Raw genomic sequence first — 16315 nt, 5'->3', positions numbered from 1 at the left:
AAAGAAAGAAAGAAAGAAAGAAAGAAAGAAAGAAAGAAAGAAAGAAAAAGAAAAGAAAGAAAGAAAAAGAAAAGAAAAATTATCCTGCAATAAAAAGAAATGAGCTATGAAGCCACAAAAAGACATGAAGAGGCTGGGCACAGGGACTCATGCCTGTAATCCCAGCACTTTAGCAGGCCAAGGCGGGCAGATCACGATGTCAGGAGATCGAGACCATCTTGGCCAACGTTGTGAAACCCCGTCTCTACTAAAATACAAAAAATTAGTCAGGAGTGGTGGCGTGTGCCTGTAATCCCAGCTACTTGGGAAGCTGAGGCAGAGGAATCACTTGAACCCAGGAGGCAGAGGTTGCAGTGAGCTGAGATCGTTCTACTGCACTCCAGCCTGGCGACAGAGCAAGACTCCATGTCAGAAAAAAAAAAAAAAAAGACATGAAGAACATCCAATGTATATTGCTAAGTGGGGGGGGGGGGGGAGTCTTAAAAAGCTCTGTTATATGATTCTAACTGTATGACATTTTGGAAAAGGCAATACTATAGAGACAGTAAAATGGTCAGTGTCTGCCAGTAATTCAGGGAGGAGAGGAGGGATGTAAAGCACACAGGATTTTTAGGGTGATGAAACTATGTGTAGGAAACTGTGATGGTGGATACACGTCATTACGCATTTGTCAAAACCCACAAAATGTACAATGCAAAGAGTGAACCTTAGTGTAAACCAGATGCTATAGTTAACAACAATGTATCAACATTATTTCATTAATTGAAACAAATGTACCACACTAATGCAAGATGTTAATAATAGGGGAAACTGGGGGATGGAGGAGAGAAGCACAGTGAACTCTATGTACTATCCGCCCTATTATTCCAGAAATCTAAAAGTATTCTAAAAAAAATTAATGATAAAAACACAATAAGGCATACATGATCTCAAATAGTAAATATTGCCACTGTAGACTACAAAAATTCTAGCAAAGTGAAAACAAAATTAAGAGATTTTAATCCCCTTGCCTTTTCCTAGTATTGGTCATTTCTCTCTGCTCACCAGCACCCACATCAGGGAGTGACCTCTAGGAAACGGAAAAGAACTCCAGCTGGGAAGTGGCTTGATCACAGTTGTGGTTAGTAATTTATCCTAAAGCTAAAATGAGATCCAGTGATTATCATGGACACTCAAACACCAAAAAAAAAAAAAAAAAAAAAAAAAAATTCACATCATTCATTATGGCCAACAGAGAAATTAAAGTGTATTTTAAAATATATTGGCCAGGCACAGTGGCTCACACCTGTAATCCCAGCACTTTGGGAGGCCGAGGTGGGTGGATCACCTGAGGTCAGGAGTTCGAGATCAGCCTGGCCAACGTGGTGAAACCCCCGTCTCTACTAAAAATACAAAAAATTAGCCGGGCGTGGTGGCGGGCACCTGTAATCCCAGCTACTCAGGAGGCTGAGGCAGGAGGATTGCCTGAACCCGGGATGTGGAGGTTGCAGTGAGCCGAGATCACACCACTGCACTCCTGCGTGGGCAACAAAAGCAAAACTCCACCTCAAAAAAAAAAAAAGTATCAAGAGAGAAGTAAATGCATAAGTTTCACTCAGAAAGTCCTAAATGCCCCTTTTTCTAGGCTAAGGAGTTAGAATGTATAAGGAGCAGAAATCCACTGGGATCCAATGCTACTGTTCCCTGGCAAATTTATGTAGCATTTTGATGGAGACATCAAACTGCAGCTCTCTGACAGACTTTCCCAGCACCCAGGCTTCTCCCTTTGGTGGCAAGGGCAATGGCTACCTGTTCATCTGACATCTTTGGGAAAGGCAAAAACTAAGAGAATATCCCTCTTCGCAGTATTTCCACACCTCTAATGTGATGGGTGAGAGATTATTAAGGAATAATTCCCACCCCTAGTACCCCAACCCCCACTATAACTACACTCCCCACTTGGAGCTTCCGGGTGAGGGACAGACTACATTAGTGTGGGGACAGTCCATCTGTCTTTCTACCTCATCAGAACATTCCTGCTGCAGACAAAGCATGGCTTCTCTTCTATCCAGATGGCTCTCTCTTTAGGCCATTTCTGGGATACCACACTAGTGCTATTTCACAGTTTCTCAGAGATGATTGAGTCTTTCTGGTCTGCTAAGTTAAGGTTATAACTTTAGCAAGTTTGGTCTTTTACAGCTTAGTAACCTAAAAGCCTGCCCTCAGAATTAAGATCCAAAATGAACCTAGCATGGTGGTTAGCATCTGTAATCCCAGCTACTCAGGAGGCTGAGGTGGAAGGATCACTTGAGCTCAGGAGTTCAAGACCAGCCTGAGCAACACACTGAGAACCTCGTCCCTAAAAATAAAAAATTAAAAGAAAAATTAAAAATTAAAAAAATCCCAAATGAAAAGTGCCAACTATGTGCACACATTTAGATGAAAACTAAGCAACTGGCACAGAGGTAAGATAAAATCCACTACTGAGAGAGTAAATTTAAGTAAGCTTATTTTAAGTTAAAAATCCTCAGAAGAAGCTTCTCTTCTGGTTTTAAGACATCAAGTGAATAAAGCTTTAATCTAAAATATCTTTTTATCAATTTTTTAAGCAACTTCCATCAACAAGTGGACTATATTAAACACTACTTACAAAAATGGTTTATCAAGTGAACAGTGAGAATTAAAGATGCATGAAGCTACCATTCATATAGTTTGAAATAACAATTAACTTTAAACAATATCTGTCATCATCCTGTATAACTCAATATAAAAATGCAAGATCTTTGGTTACATGTTCACTGATAGAGCTGATATTATATAACCTAAATCTACTGAGGATTTTTATTTTTACAAAATAATCTGATGAACACAAAGCCATAAAACATAAAAGGGGTTGGGAGAGAAGGAATTTGAAACAGATGGCATCTAAGTTTTTTTCCTGAGTCCATCTTGAACACAATCCCAGTAATGTCAAAATCCAATTTTGCTCTCCAAATAAGTAATCTCCAAAACTTAAAATGGTAATTCTGAAGTAAATTCATTCTTTTTTTTTTTTTTCCTCCCAGCTTCTCAGAGCTTCTATATTGGGCAGAAATGAGTAAAGACAAGTTAGCTGTTAAAAAGAGAAAAACTATCATTCCACAAATTCAAAAGTTCTTTCAGGAAAATACACTTATCTAAAACCACTGAAGCAGTTTCTATCAAGATGTAGCATTAAAATCTATGACACCAGCCTTTTTTTTCCTTACAATGATTATTTATCCTTATTAGAGACTAAATCACAGCTCCATAAAAGAAATATGCTTTAAAACAAAAATAAGCTCTGGAAGAATACTCATTTGGTTTGAGTAAAAAGAAAGCACTGCCTGGACTTTTTAATAACATTTTCAAAGTAACTCACTACTGATTTTATAGCACCAATAAATTTAGCTGCATTTTGTTCATTATCTAATTCTAGTATATGGTACATATATAAACCTTTCTAATCTTTCCTAAAACTTTCTGAGGTCATCCAAGAGATAGATACTAAACAAAGGTTTAGTCATTTTCAGATTTCCTGACAAGCAAATTCCCTAACTGATAACTAACTGCAAAGATCCTTGGAATGGCCACAGACTTTGAGAGGAAGTGGTCATTGAGAAATCTCTAACCGTCTCTATTCATTGCACACAATTAAAATAGAATTTTTTACTCTAGCAGCTAGTATCCTATCTCTTATATCAAAATTAATAGATTATTGGGCCAGGCACAGTGGCTCATGCCTGTAGTCCCAGCACTTTGGGAGGCCGAGGCAGGCCGATCACTTGAGGCCAGGAGTTCGAGACCAGCGTAGTCAAAATGGCAAAACCCCATCTCCACTAAAAATACAAAAACTAGCTGGGTATGGTGGCGCACATCTGTAATCCCAGTAAATCAGGAGACTGAGGCAGAAGCGGCGCTTGAACCTGGGGGGCGGAGGCTGCACTAAGCTAAGATCACACCACTGCACTCCAGCCTAGGCAACAGAGACTCCATCTCAAATACAAAAAAGATTTTTAAAAATATTAATACAGTATTAAAGTTTGAGAAGACGACAGGGGAAAAGTGGGAGTTTCTGAGAGCTTTACCAAAGCATATGATCTCAACTTTAAGATTTAAAGGATGATAAAAAATGATACAAGAAAACACAGCACACTTTGGGAGGCCGAGACGGGCGGATCACGAGGTCAGGAGATCAAGACCATCCTGGCTAACACGGTGAAATCCCATCTCTACTAAAAAATACAAAAAAAACTAGCCGGGCGAAGTGGCGGGCATCTGTGGTCCCAGCTACTCGGGAGGCTGAGGCAGGAGAATGGCTTAAACCTGGGAGGCGGAGCTTGCAGTGAGCTGAGATCCGGCCACTGCACTCCAGCCTGGGCGACAGAGCAAGACTCCATCTCAAACAAAAAAAAAAGAAAACACAGCAGGCCGGGCACAGTAGTTCATACCTGTAATCCCAGCACCTTGGGAGGCCGAGGTGGGTGGATCACCTGAGGTCACGAGTTCGAGAGCAGCAAGGCCAACATGGTGAATACCATCTCTACTAAAAGTACAAAAATTAGCCAGCGTGGTGGCACATGCTTATAGTTCCAGCTTACTCAGGAGGCTGAGGCAGCAGAATTGCTTAAACCCAGGAGGCGGAGGTTGCAGTGAGCCAAGATAGTGCCACTGCACTCCAGCATGGGTGACAGAGCAAGACTCCATCTCAAAAAAAATAAAAATAAAAATAAAAAAGAAAACACAGCAAAAAGCTTGGATATATACAGACCTTACACTCTCAGAAGAGCCATTTAGAAAGCTGAATAACCTTACCAAAAATCTGTAACTATCACAAAACATAATTTCAACTCTTCTTTTTTTTTGTTTTTGAGATGGAGTTTTGCTCTTGCCCAGGTTAGAGTGAACGGCGCGATCTCGGCTCACTGCAACCTCTGCCTCCCGGGTTCAAGTGATTCTCTTGCCTCAGCCTCCCGAGTAGCTGGGATTACAGGCACGCGCCATCACGCTTGACTAATTTTGTATTTTTAGTAGAGATGGGATTTCTCCATGTTGTTCAGGCTGGTCTCGAACTCCTGACCTCAGGTGATCCGCCCGCCTCGGCCTCCCAAGGTGCTGGGATTACAGGCATGAGCCACCGTGCCCGGCCTAATTTCAACTCTTTATAAAAGAGATACGGGGAAGAAATATACTTGAAAATTCCTCAGGGCTGTGTGTGTTGGTTCATGCCTGTAATCCCAGCACTTTGGGAAGCAAAAGCTGGAGGATCACTTGAGGTTAGGAGTTCGAAACCTGCCTGGCCAACACGGTGAAACGCCTTCTCTACTAAAAGCACAAAAATTAGCTGGACATGGTGACGCACACCTGCAGTCCCAGCTACTTGGAAGGCTGAGGTGGGAGAAATGTTTGAACCTAGCAGGCAGAGGCTGCAGTGAGCAGAGATCGCGCCACTGCACTCCAGCCTGGACAACAGAGTGAGACTCTGCCTCAAAAAAAAAGAAAAGAAAAGAAAATTTCTCACAAATGTACACAAAACCTATGAACTTCTCAAAAAAGGTCATATTGAATTACAAACTTTGTATTCTCACAAACATCTATTATTACAGCAAGCTATTTGATTTTTGTCCTCTGAGTATAAATTACATTTGAAAATTACTAACTATAAGTCACCTCAAAAAGCAAACTACGTTACCTGAAAATCTGACATATAATAGATGACACATAACTATATTATTTTAAATCCACAAAACAAATGAGTATAAAGACTTCAGCCAGGCACAGTGGCTCATGCCTGTAATCCCAGCACTTTGGGAGGCCGAGGCAGGTGGATCATGAGGTCGGGAGATCGACACCATCCTGGCTAACACGGTAACACCCCGTCTCTACTAAAAACACAAAAAAATTAGCCGGGTGTGGTAGCATGTGCCTGTAATCCCAGCTACTTGGGAGGCTGAGGCAGGAGAATCGCTTAAACCCGGGAGGTAGAGGTTTCAGTGAGCCGAAATCGTGCCACCACACTCCAGCCTGGGTGACAGAGTGAGACTCCGTTCCAAAAGAAAAAGAAAAAGACTTCATGGGCTGGGTGAGGTGGTTCACACCTGTAATCTTAACACTTTGGAAAGGCGACACAGGAGGATTACTTGAGCCCAGGGGTTTGAGGTTGCAGTGAGTATAATTGTCCCAGTGTACTCATTCTGGCCTAAGTGACAGAGAAAGACCTTGTCACTAAAAATAAATAAAAAACAGACTTCATGTTTCTTGGATTTATTTCCATATTGTAATAAGGAATGACTTAAAGGCAGAAATTTATTCAATTTTCATTTATTTTCTGAATATTATATAAGTTTTTCTAGTAGTGTAAATCTAATTGAGATGAGAGATGCTGCTGCTGCTGCTGCCTAAGATGATGATGATGATTTTTATCTTAAAATTACAAGTAGGCTGGGCACGGTGGCTCACACCTGTAATCCCAGCACTTCAGGAGGCTGAGGCGGGTGGATTACAACGTCAGGAGTTCAAGACCAACCTGACCAACACAGTGAAACCCTGTCTCTACTAAAAACATAAAAAATTAGCTCGGCATAGTGGCAGGCGCCTGTAATTCCAGCTACTCAGGAAGCTGAGGCAGGAGAATCGCTTGAATCCTGGAGGCGGAGGTTGCAGTGAGCTGAGATCGCGCCACTGCACTCCAGCCTGGGTGACAGAGCAAGACTGCTTCTCGAACAAACAAACAAACAAAAAAAGTACTTTCTATTTTGCACCCCAATTTTAATTCTCTTTAAAGAGACATGTGATGTTAAGATTTACAATACATTACTTTTTCATGTATTGTGTTAATCTATACTATAAACACCAATATGGTGTAGCTGAGAAAAACCTATAAAATATATTTTGCTCGTTTCAATAAATGGGTCATATTCTACTTTATTATTTTGAATTTTAAGAAACTGCTGATAATTGAATTTCATGCTACTTATGATCAATTTCAAGAAGACACTGAAAGTCCTATCGTATACCTTTTTTTGAAGTATTATCTAGTTGCCTTCCTATCTCAAACCTCGTTTCACAAAACTGGGCTGCCTTGACTGTGTACGGTTAATGATAATAATTTATCTTGTAATTCAAAGGTGGTTCCGTTTAAAATGGGCTGTTACTTATAACACAGGTAAGAATTTTAACTCATATTACTTATGAGGAAACGGAAGCTCTGGTAGGTTCCATGACTTACCCAAGATCAGTAACTAGCAACTGGCATAGTCTAGGTTCAACCCAAGATTTATCTGCCTGAAAGCCAATACTTCCACCTGACCGCAATTATCTCCTTAAAAGATTAAGACACAGGCTCAACAGCAGAATATTCATTTTCTCTCTGAAAATTCACATATCTATTCTGAGACATCACTACACAGCACCTAGCATTCAGTCACTGATTGAAACAAAAATGAAGAGGATCTTTCTACTTCATTTAAATTAGGGCAGGTTTACTGGCAGGTAAGAAAGAGGTTGGAAAAGCCTTGCCTCAACATGTCTTGCCTACACCTCTAATACATCTATATGGTTTCCTCATTCCTTTTTTTAAAAATAAACACGTACAACTACTACACAAGGTTACACCTGGACTAGCCTATTGTTAAATGCTTTTCAGAATTCAACTTTTCTAAGGTAATTTATACCGGAATTAATATCGAGCTGGGAGACTTGGTTGAATATGTCATTCAGGCACTTTCCAAACATCTTAAGTATAATTTAGGGGCAACAAACCCAGTTTCACTCTTTTACAATGTGATGCCTGCCCACTTGGGGGACACTGCTCCTGTAGGACGTGGGGGCGAGGGAACAGTAAAGGAAGAAGTGGGGGAAGCGCACGGAAGTTGGGTAGAGGGAGGTCTCATTACCCACTCTTGTGCCCTAGCTCCGCAAGGGCGGCTCCCCGCGGTGCCCAGCCGACTCAGAACCCCCACAACCCTGGAAGTCCAGCTCTGTCCCAGCGGGGTGGGTAGGGAAAGAGGGCAATGGAACCACGGGATTGCCCCAGCCACCCTGACAAGATCTGTGCCCTCCTTTTGGCTCCCAGAGGATGCTCCCCCTTTCAGAGTAAGCCCTCCAGGTGGCAAACTCCCGGTCCACAACGGCCGAAGTCGGCTTTCTCGGAAGGGGCGCCTCCTCCGCCTACCTCTACCCCGCTAACCGAAACTCTCCACCCGCTGTGTCCCTCAGCCCCTCCATTCCGCCCCCGCAACCCTCCACAGACACAAACGCCAGACTGCGCCCGACCCGGGATCCCGGTGTCCCCCCCCCACACCCAGGAAAGGGCCCCCCACCAACCCCCTCAGACACACACACACGCTCAGACTTCAGCCTACAGAACCCCGTCGAAGCCGGCGCAGGTACCTGATCCAGCAGTGCTGCAAGGCGCAAATGAGGCGGGCCTGGTCCCCTCCCTGAGGCGCCGAGTGCTTCTCTACCCACCCGCAGCGGTGGTTTCTCTCTTTCCCAGGAGCGGGAGGGAGGGGAGAAGGCGGAGGGGAGGGGGAAGGCTAGGAGCGGAGGGGCGGCTGGAGCCGAACCGGAACCACTAGCGTGGCCCCGCCCTCGTCCCGGAGCCGCAGAGTACCCTGGCGCACCTAATAGGACAAACCTTGTGCAAGCAACGATAAACTGACACCATCACTTCCGGGTTATCCCCACGGCTTCCCCCTCCTTAGCAACCGCGTGGGGTTGCTAAGCGGAAGTGCCTTCAAAGCAACCCACCCCCATTTCTTCTGGGACTACCAGGAGATATATCGGGAGCACTCAGCTCTCCTTTGGCAACACGCTCTTACCTTCTGCCCAAGATTTAGACCGAGTACACGCTTCGCTGCCAGAGGCACGAAACCCATCCCGCTTTTCCCTTCAACTGTACTCCTCCACCAAGCCCCCCATCTCTATATACTCCTGCTCCCTCCCACCCTCAATCCTGTGGCTGACCCAGTGGCTGTTCCTAAGGCTCCTCTCTCAGGTGCCTCGAGGGAATTGTTTTCTGACGGTTTAGCAAGCATCTCCCTCTTGTGGATTTTTAATTGTGTTTCAACCAGATTTTTAAAATTTCCTTCAATGTTGTGAAAGATTTTTCATGCACTTAGTTCTCCTGTGACAGCCCATGAAGACGAATGGTTAGAAAAATGTTTGTCTTCACCTATATTTTATAAGAGCTGCACATGTTTGTGTAAGGTCTGGAATTAACCTAGCCAAATGGAAGAGGCAAAAAAGATTCAATGTAACTCGACACTTACTTTAATCCTTAAAACAGAGAGTAGGGCACATGTTCTCAGGACCTCTTGAGACTGCGTCTCGGGAAAAGGAAAAAAAAACAAAACAAACAAAACTCAAGAAAAGGAAAAAGAAAAAAAAACAGAAAACAAAGAAAAAGGCTAAAGGGAGCCCATAATCAAGTTCGGGAAGGAAGAAGACTGTCTAATCCTCCACTCAAAACTCAAAATAGGCCGGGCGCAGTGACTCACACCTGTAATCCCAACACTTTGGGAAGCCCTGGCAGGCGGATCACGAGGTCAGGAGATGGAGACCATCCTGGCCAACATGGTGAAACCCTGTCTCTACTAAAATACAAAAAATTGGCTGGGGGTGGTGGCGCGGGCCTGTAGTCCCAGTTACACGGGAGGATGAGGCAGGGGAATTGCCTGACCCCGGGAGGTGGAGATTACAGTGAGCCAAGATTGTGCCATTGCACTCCAATGGCACTCCAGCCTGGCGACAGGGCGAGACTCCATCCCAAAAATAATAAATAAATAAATAAATATACAAAAATTAACCGGGCATGGTGGCATGTGCCTTTAGCCCCAGCTACTCGGGAGGCTGAGGCAGGAGAATCGCTGGAACCCGGGAGGCGGAGGTTGCAGTGAGCCCAGATCGCACCACTGCACTCCAGCCTGGCCACAGAGATAGACTCCGTCTCAAAAAAAAGAAAAAAAAATCCTCAAAATAAACTTTCATATCGACACTATGGATAAGAAAAGAGACCTCATTTATTGTGTCTGGGTGATTTGGGGTTTGAAAACATTTGAATTTGTTGAGGTAAAAGTCAACAAAATAATACTGGAGAACAAGAACTGGTATCTGGGGGCCTGGCGCGGTAGTTCACGCCTGTAATCTCAGCACTTTGGGAGGCCAAGGCCTGCGGATCACCTGAGGTAAGGAGTTCGAGACCAGCCTGGCCAACCTGGTGAAACCCCGTTTCTACTAAAAATACAAAAATTAGCTGGGCGTGGTGGCAGGCGCCTGTGATCCCACCTACTCGGAAAGCTGAGGCAGGAGAATAACTTGAACCCAGGAGGCGGAGGTTGCAGTGAGCCAAGATTGCACCATTGCACTCCAGCCTGGGCGACAGAGCGAGACTCCGTTTCAAAAAAAAAGGAAAAAGAAAAAAAAAAAAGGAAAAGAACCCATATCGTTATGGTAGGTAAATATTCAGAGAAATGCAGTTGGACATTCAGAGAAAAATGAGTAAAAATCTTCATTTGGTTTTCTGATCTTAAATAAGTCTGCTTACAAGCAGAATGCTTAACAGTAGCTCCTAAATTTATTTTCTATTCCATGGTAGTGAATATACTTGACACGACAGGCTCTAATTTTATTGATCATGATAACCTCTTTATAGTCACCAAAATTGAACTGTTGTCCACCTTAACTGGGACAGACAGGAAACGAGCTTTGGTCACTTAAACAAAACACCGTCTATTGGTTTTCCCGTATGCATGAGACAGGGTTAAATTGATTCACCATAGGTAATCACTTCAGCAAAACCTTTAGGAAATCACTTCAAGTTCAAATGAGTCTATAGGATGTTTAATACATTTCCACTTCTGCCATTGACATGAATACATGTGGGAGCATATACACATGCACAATTCAAATGGAATTTGAGCTCATCCACTAATTGTTCCTTTAAAAACCTGGGCAGGATGCAGTGGCTCATGCCTGTAACCTCAGCACTTTGGGAGGCCAAGGAGGGCGGGTCAAATGAGGTCAGAAGTTTGAGATCAGCCTGACCAACATGGAGAAACCCCATCTCTACCAAAAATAAAAAAAATAAAAAATAAAAATTAGCCGGGTGTGGTTGTGGATGCCTATAATCCCATCTACTTGGGAGGCTGAGGCAGAAGAATTGCCTGAAACCAGGAGGCGGAGGCTGCAATGAGCTGAGATCACGCCACTGCACTCCAGCCTGGGACACAGCAAGACTCCGTCTCCAAGAAAAAAAAAAAATCTGGCTGAAAGTGACAAGTGGTAAACATGTTACCCTGACAAAACAGAGCTTGGTATTTCAATTGCCAAACAGGTTTAAATATCAAAAAACCTTGAAATAGTAAATAAAATGAGCTCAATGAATAATAACATATCTAAAACTATGATAGACTAGGATGTTTCAAAAAATTAAAACATGATGATGGTAAATAATAAATGTGTTCTATAGAAAGAAATGTTTTATTGAGAAAATCAATAGTTATGATTAAATGTGATAGTGTAAGCCAGTGTAGAAATTCAAATTCCTATGCATCACTCATTTTACCCACTGCCTGAAGAAAAATGATTTATAAGCAGCATTTGTTTACATCCTCTCTTCCTACAGCTTTTTTTTTTTTTTTTTTTTTTTTTTTTGAGATGGAGTCTGGCTCTGTCACCCAGGCTAGAGTACGGTGGCAAGATCTCAGCTCACTGCAAGCTCCACCTCCCGGGTTTACGCCATTCTCCTGCCTCAGCCTCCCGAGTAGCTGGGACTACGGGCACCTGCCACTGCACCCGGTTAATATTTTGTGTTTTTTTAGTAGGATGGGGTTTCACTGTTGTCTCGATCTCCTGACCTTGTGACCTACAGCTTTTTAAAAACTGACACTTTTGTATAGGTATATGAATAACTGGCTTGACTCCTAATTCCTAACATGTCCTCTATTCTATTATTTCAACATACTCATTGCTTTGAGGTCTCTAAAGATGGATAGCACAAACCCCACCTAAAATTAGGTATGTGAGTTTAACTACACTTTTGTGATTTTTGTGAGGAATCCATATTCTCTGTTTTTTTTTTTCTTCTTCTTTTTTAGACAGGGTCTCATTCTGTCACCCAGGCTGGAGTGCAGTGGCACGATCTTGGCTCACTGCAGCCTCCACCTCGTTGGCTCAAGCGATCCTTCTACCTCAGCCTCCCAAATAGCTGGGACTACAGGTGTGCAGAGCGCCACCACACTCAGCTAATTTTTGTATTTTTTTGTAGAGATGGGATCTCACTATGTTGCCCAGGCCGGTCTTGAACTCCTGATCTCAAGCAATCCGTTTGCCTCAGCCTCCCAAAGTGCTGGGATTATAGGTGTGAACTACCACACCTGGCTAATTTTTGTATTTTTTGTAGAGATGGGGGTCTCATTCTGTTGCCCAGGCTGGTCTTGAACTCCTGAGGCCTCAGTCTTTCCAAGTGCTGGGATTACAGGTGTGAACTACCACACCCGGCCATGAATCCATATTCTTAATATGAACTATAAGACAGTGTTCTCAGATCTGGGCTAGATCTCAAACAGCCCTCATTAAGTCAGTACAGTACCTTCATCCTACAGATCAATATGGGACTTCCAAACTTTTCTCCCACTCTCTTGAGCTATCTTCATTTTTTTATTGCCCTTTGTAATCATTTAAAAACTTAACATATCTAATGTATATTGGGGAAACCCAATATGCTGTGACTCAATTATTAATATTTAAGTATTGTTAGAGTTACATTGGCATCTTCAAACATAAAATACCAGAACTAGGCCAGGCATGGTGGCTCATGCCTGTAATCCCAACACTTTGGGAGGCCAAGGTGAGTGGATCACTTGAGGTCAGGAGTTTCAGACCAGCCTGTCTCTACTAGAAAAAAAAAAGCCGGGCGCGGTGGCTCAAGCCTGTAATCCCAGCACTTTGGGAGGCCGAGACGGGCGGATCACGAGGTCAGGAGATCAAGACCATCCTGGCTAACACGGTGAAACCCCGTCTCTACTAAAAATACAAAAAATTAGCCGAGCGAGGTGGCGGGTGCCTGTGGTCCCAGCTACTCGGGAGGCTGAGGCAGGAGAATGGCGTGAACCCGGTAGGCGGAGGTTGCAGTGAGCTGAGATCCAGCCACTGCACTCCAGCCTGGGCGACAGAGGAAGACTCCGTCTCAAAAAAAAAAAAAAATACAAAAAAAAAAAAAAATACAAAAAATTAGCCGGCTATGGTGCTGGGTGCCTGTAATCCCAGTTACTTGGGAGGCTGAGGCAGGAGAACCTGGGAGGTGGAGGTTGCAGTGAGCCAAGATCACACCACTGAACTCCAGCCTGGGTGACAGAGCCAGACTCTGTCTCAAACAATAAAAAATAAAATAAAATATCAAAACTAGAGTCTAACAATTAATGAATGTGTGGAGTCAATAAGAAGAAATTTAGCCAAACTTACCATTTATGTGCCTAAGCAATATACAATATAAAAGACATAATCCCTTACACAAGGGACTTAGAAAAAGTCACTTAGGATACATATGACATAAACCATTGAATGTTAAGGCTTAGAAAGCTTGAAGACATAACATCCTTAGGAAGGCTAAAGATATAACAACTACCTAACAATTGAAGGTCGTGGCCAGGCACAGAGGCTCACACCTGTAATCTCTCTCCCACTTCCATATGCTATTCTCAAAGGTAAAAGAAACCATCATAACAATGATGGTTGAGCCAAGGCTCAGTTGAACATTTTTTTCTGAAAGTGAGTTAGCTTGAAGATTCTAAGTACAGTAGAATTTGTAAGTAGTATACACATGAGAAAAGTGCATTTAGTTTAGGCTTTATATTCCAAATATGTTTTTGTCTGTTGAGACAGGGTCTCCCTCTATTGCGCAGGTTAGAGTGCAGTGATGTGATCATGACTCACTGCAGCCTCAACCTCCTGGACTCAAGCAATTCTCCCGCCTCAGCCTACAAAGTAGCTGGGACCAGAGATGTGTGCCACCATGCCCAGCTAATTTTTTTATTCTTTGTAGAAATGAGGCTTATGATGCCTGGGCTGGTCTCAAACTCTGAGCTCAAGTGATCCTCCCACCTCAGCCTCCAAAAGTGCTGGGAGTACAGGTGTGAGTCACTGCACACAGGCAAAATTCTACTTTTTTTAGAATCTCATTGGAGAGATGAGCAAGAAAAAATAATAAGCATTCGACATCTTTTAAATAAGTCTTTGAGCTCTCTTTATAATTTTCTCTTGAATATTTGCTCTTCCTTTGTAAAACTATGGAAACACAAAATACATATGATGCTCACAATGCTCTAGCATTAAAAAATTCAGGAGTAGTTTTAATCATTATCTGGTCAGTAAAATTTGACACTAGCAGTAAAATTTGAATAATGCATTAAAAGAAAAAAAACCAAACTGGGCGCGGTGACTCACGCCTATAATCCCAACACTTTGGGAGGCTGAGGCTTGTGGATCACCTGAGGTCAGGAGTTCGAGACCAGCCTGACTAACACAGACAAACCGTGTCTCTACTAAAAATACAAAATTAGCCTGGCATGGTGGCACATGCCTGTAATCCCAGCTACTCAGGAGGCTGAGGCAGAAGGATCGCTTGAACCCGGGAGGCAGAGGCTGCAGTGAGTCGAGATTGTGCCATTGCACTCCAGCCTGGGCAACAAGAGCGAAACTCCATCTCAGAAAAAAAAAAAAAAAAAGATAGATTAACTTTGTGAAGGGTAAAAAATTAAAACCTTGGTTTTGGCTGGGCGTAGTGGCTCACACCTTTAACCCCAGCAGTTTCAGAGGCTGAGGCGGAAGGATCGCTTGAGCTCAGGGGTTCAAGACCAGCTTGTGACAGAGCAAGACCGCATATCTAAAAAAAACTAAAAATTAGCTGGGCATGGTGGCACATGCCTTAGTCCCAGCTACTCAGGAGGCCGACGCAGGAGGATCATTTGAGCAAGGGAGGTTGAGGCTGCAGAGAGCTGAGATCACACCACTGCACTCTGGCCTGGGCAATAGAGTAAGACCCTGCCTCAAAATCAATCTATCTATCTTAGTTTAACTATCTTCTTAATGGGTAGATGGGTAGGTTTTACTTTTTTTTTTTCCCCTGAGATGGAGTCTCACTCTGTCACCCAGGCTGGAGTACAGTGGCACGATCTCGACTCACTGCAAGCTCCGCCTCCCAGGTTCATGCCATTCTCCTGCCTCAGCCTCCCGAGTAGCTGGGACTATAGGCACCCACCACCACAACCGGCTAAGTTTTTGTATTTTAGTAGAGATGGGGTTTCACCATGTTAGCCAGGATGGTCTCGATCTCCTGACCTCGTGATCCGCCCGCCTTGGCCTCCCAAAGTGCTGGGATTACAGGCATGAACTACCGCGTCCGGCCAGATTTTACTTTTAAATTCAGTTTCAATGAAAAGAAGGGGTCTATACTTCCCTTCTGTTTAGAAAAGCTAAGTTGCCATGGTACATTTTGAAAATGCTTTGTAAAGGAAACCTTGTGTGTAAATTTGCCTAATCAAAGTGATACATCATCAAACATATACTTGAAAAGATTCTCTTTTTTTTTTTTTCAGAGGGAGTCCCGCTCTGTGGCTCAGGCTGGAGTGCAGTGACATGATCTCAGCTCACTACAACCTCTACCTCCCAGGTTCAAGTGATTCTCCTGCCTCGGCCTCCCAAGTAATTGGGACTACAGGCACCAACCACCATGCCCAGCTAATTTTTGCATTTTTATTATGTATGTATGTATGTATTTATTTAAGATAGAGTCTCACTCTGTCACCCACCCTGGAGTGCAGTGGCGCAATCTGGGCTCACTGCAACCTCTGCCTCATGGGTTCAAGTGATCTTCCTGCCTCAGCCTCCCCAGTTAGCTGGGATTATAGGTGCCCGCCATCACACCCGGCTAATTTTTGTATTTTTAGTAGAGATGGGGTTTCACCATGTTGACCAGGCTGATCTTGAACCCCTGACCTCAGGTCATCTGTCCACCTTGGCCTCCCAAAGTGCTAGGATTATAGGCGTGAGACACCACGCCCAGTCTTTTTTTGCAGTTTTAGTAGAGTCAGAGTTTCACCATATTGGCCAGGCTGGTCTCGAACTCCTGACCTCATGTGATTCACCTGCCTTGGCCTCCCAAAGTGCTGGGAATATAGGCATGAGCCACTGCTCCCAGATTGAAGTTGAATTTAGGTGTGTAATTGTTTCTAAAAATTTTGAAACTTGGCCGGGTGCAGTGACTCATACCTGTAATCCTAGCATTTTGGGAGGCCGAGGCAGATGGATCACAAGGTCA

The 16315-nt window shown here is 43.5% G+C and overlaps 1 protein-coding gene across 6 annotated transcripts in view; it reads right to left on the bottom strand.

Annotated features, from left to right (window-relative positions):
- CSNK1G1 (casein kinase 1 gamma 1) overlaps positions 1-8660 on the bottom strand; it is a 208772-nt gene extending 200112 nt beyond the window's left edge. For 5 of the 6 annotated variants that reach the window (XM_023185302.1, XM_023185305.1, XM_023185307.1 and 2 more), the window contains exon 1: positions 8389-8660. The gene's annotated coding sequence lies outside the window, so the exon portion shown is untranslated. The remainder of the gene's footprint in view (positions 1-8388) is intronic. The other variant, XM_023185303.1, reaches the window with a different exon arrangement.
- Positions 8661-16315: the final 7655 nt, after the last annotated feature.

The sequence above is a fragment of the Piliocolobus tephrosceles genome, chromosome 6 (genome assembly GCF_002776525.5).
Source record: "Piliocolobus tephrosceles isolate RC106 chromosome 6, ASM277652v3, whole genome shotgun sequence".
Taxonomy (NCBI): Eukaryota; Metazoa; Chordata; class Mammalia; order Primates; family Cercopithecidae; genus Piliocolobus; species Piliocolobus tephrosceles.
This window is presented reverse-complemented; position numbering and strand designations above follow the sequence as displayed.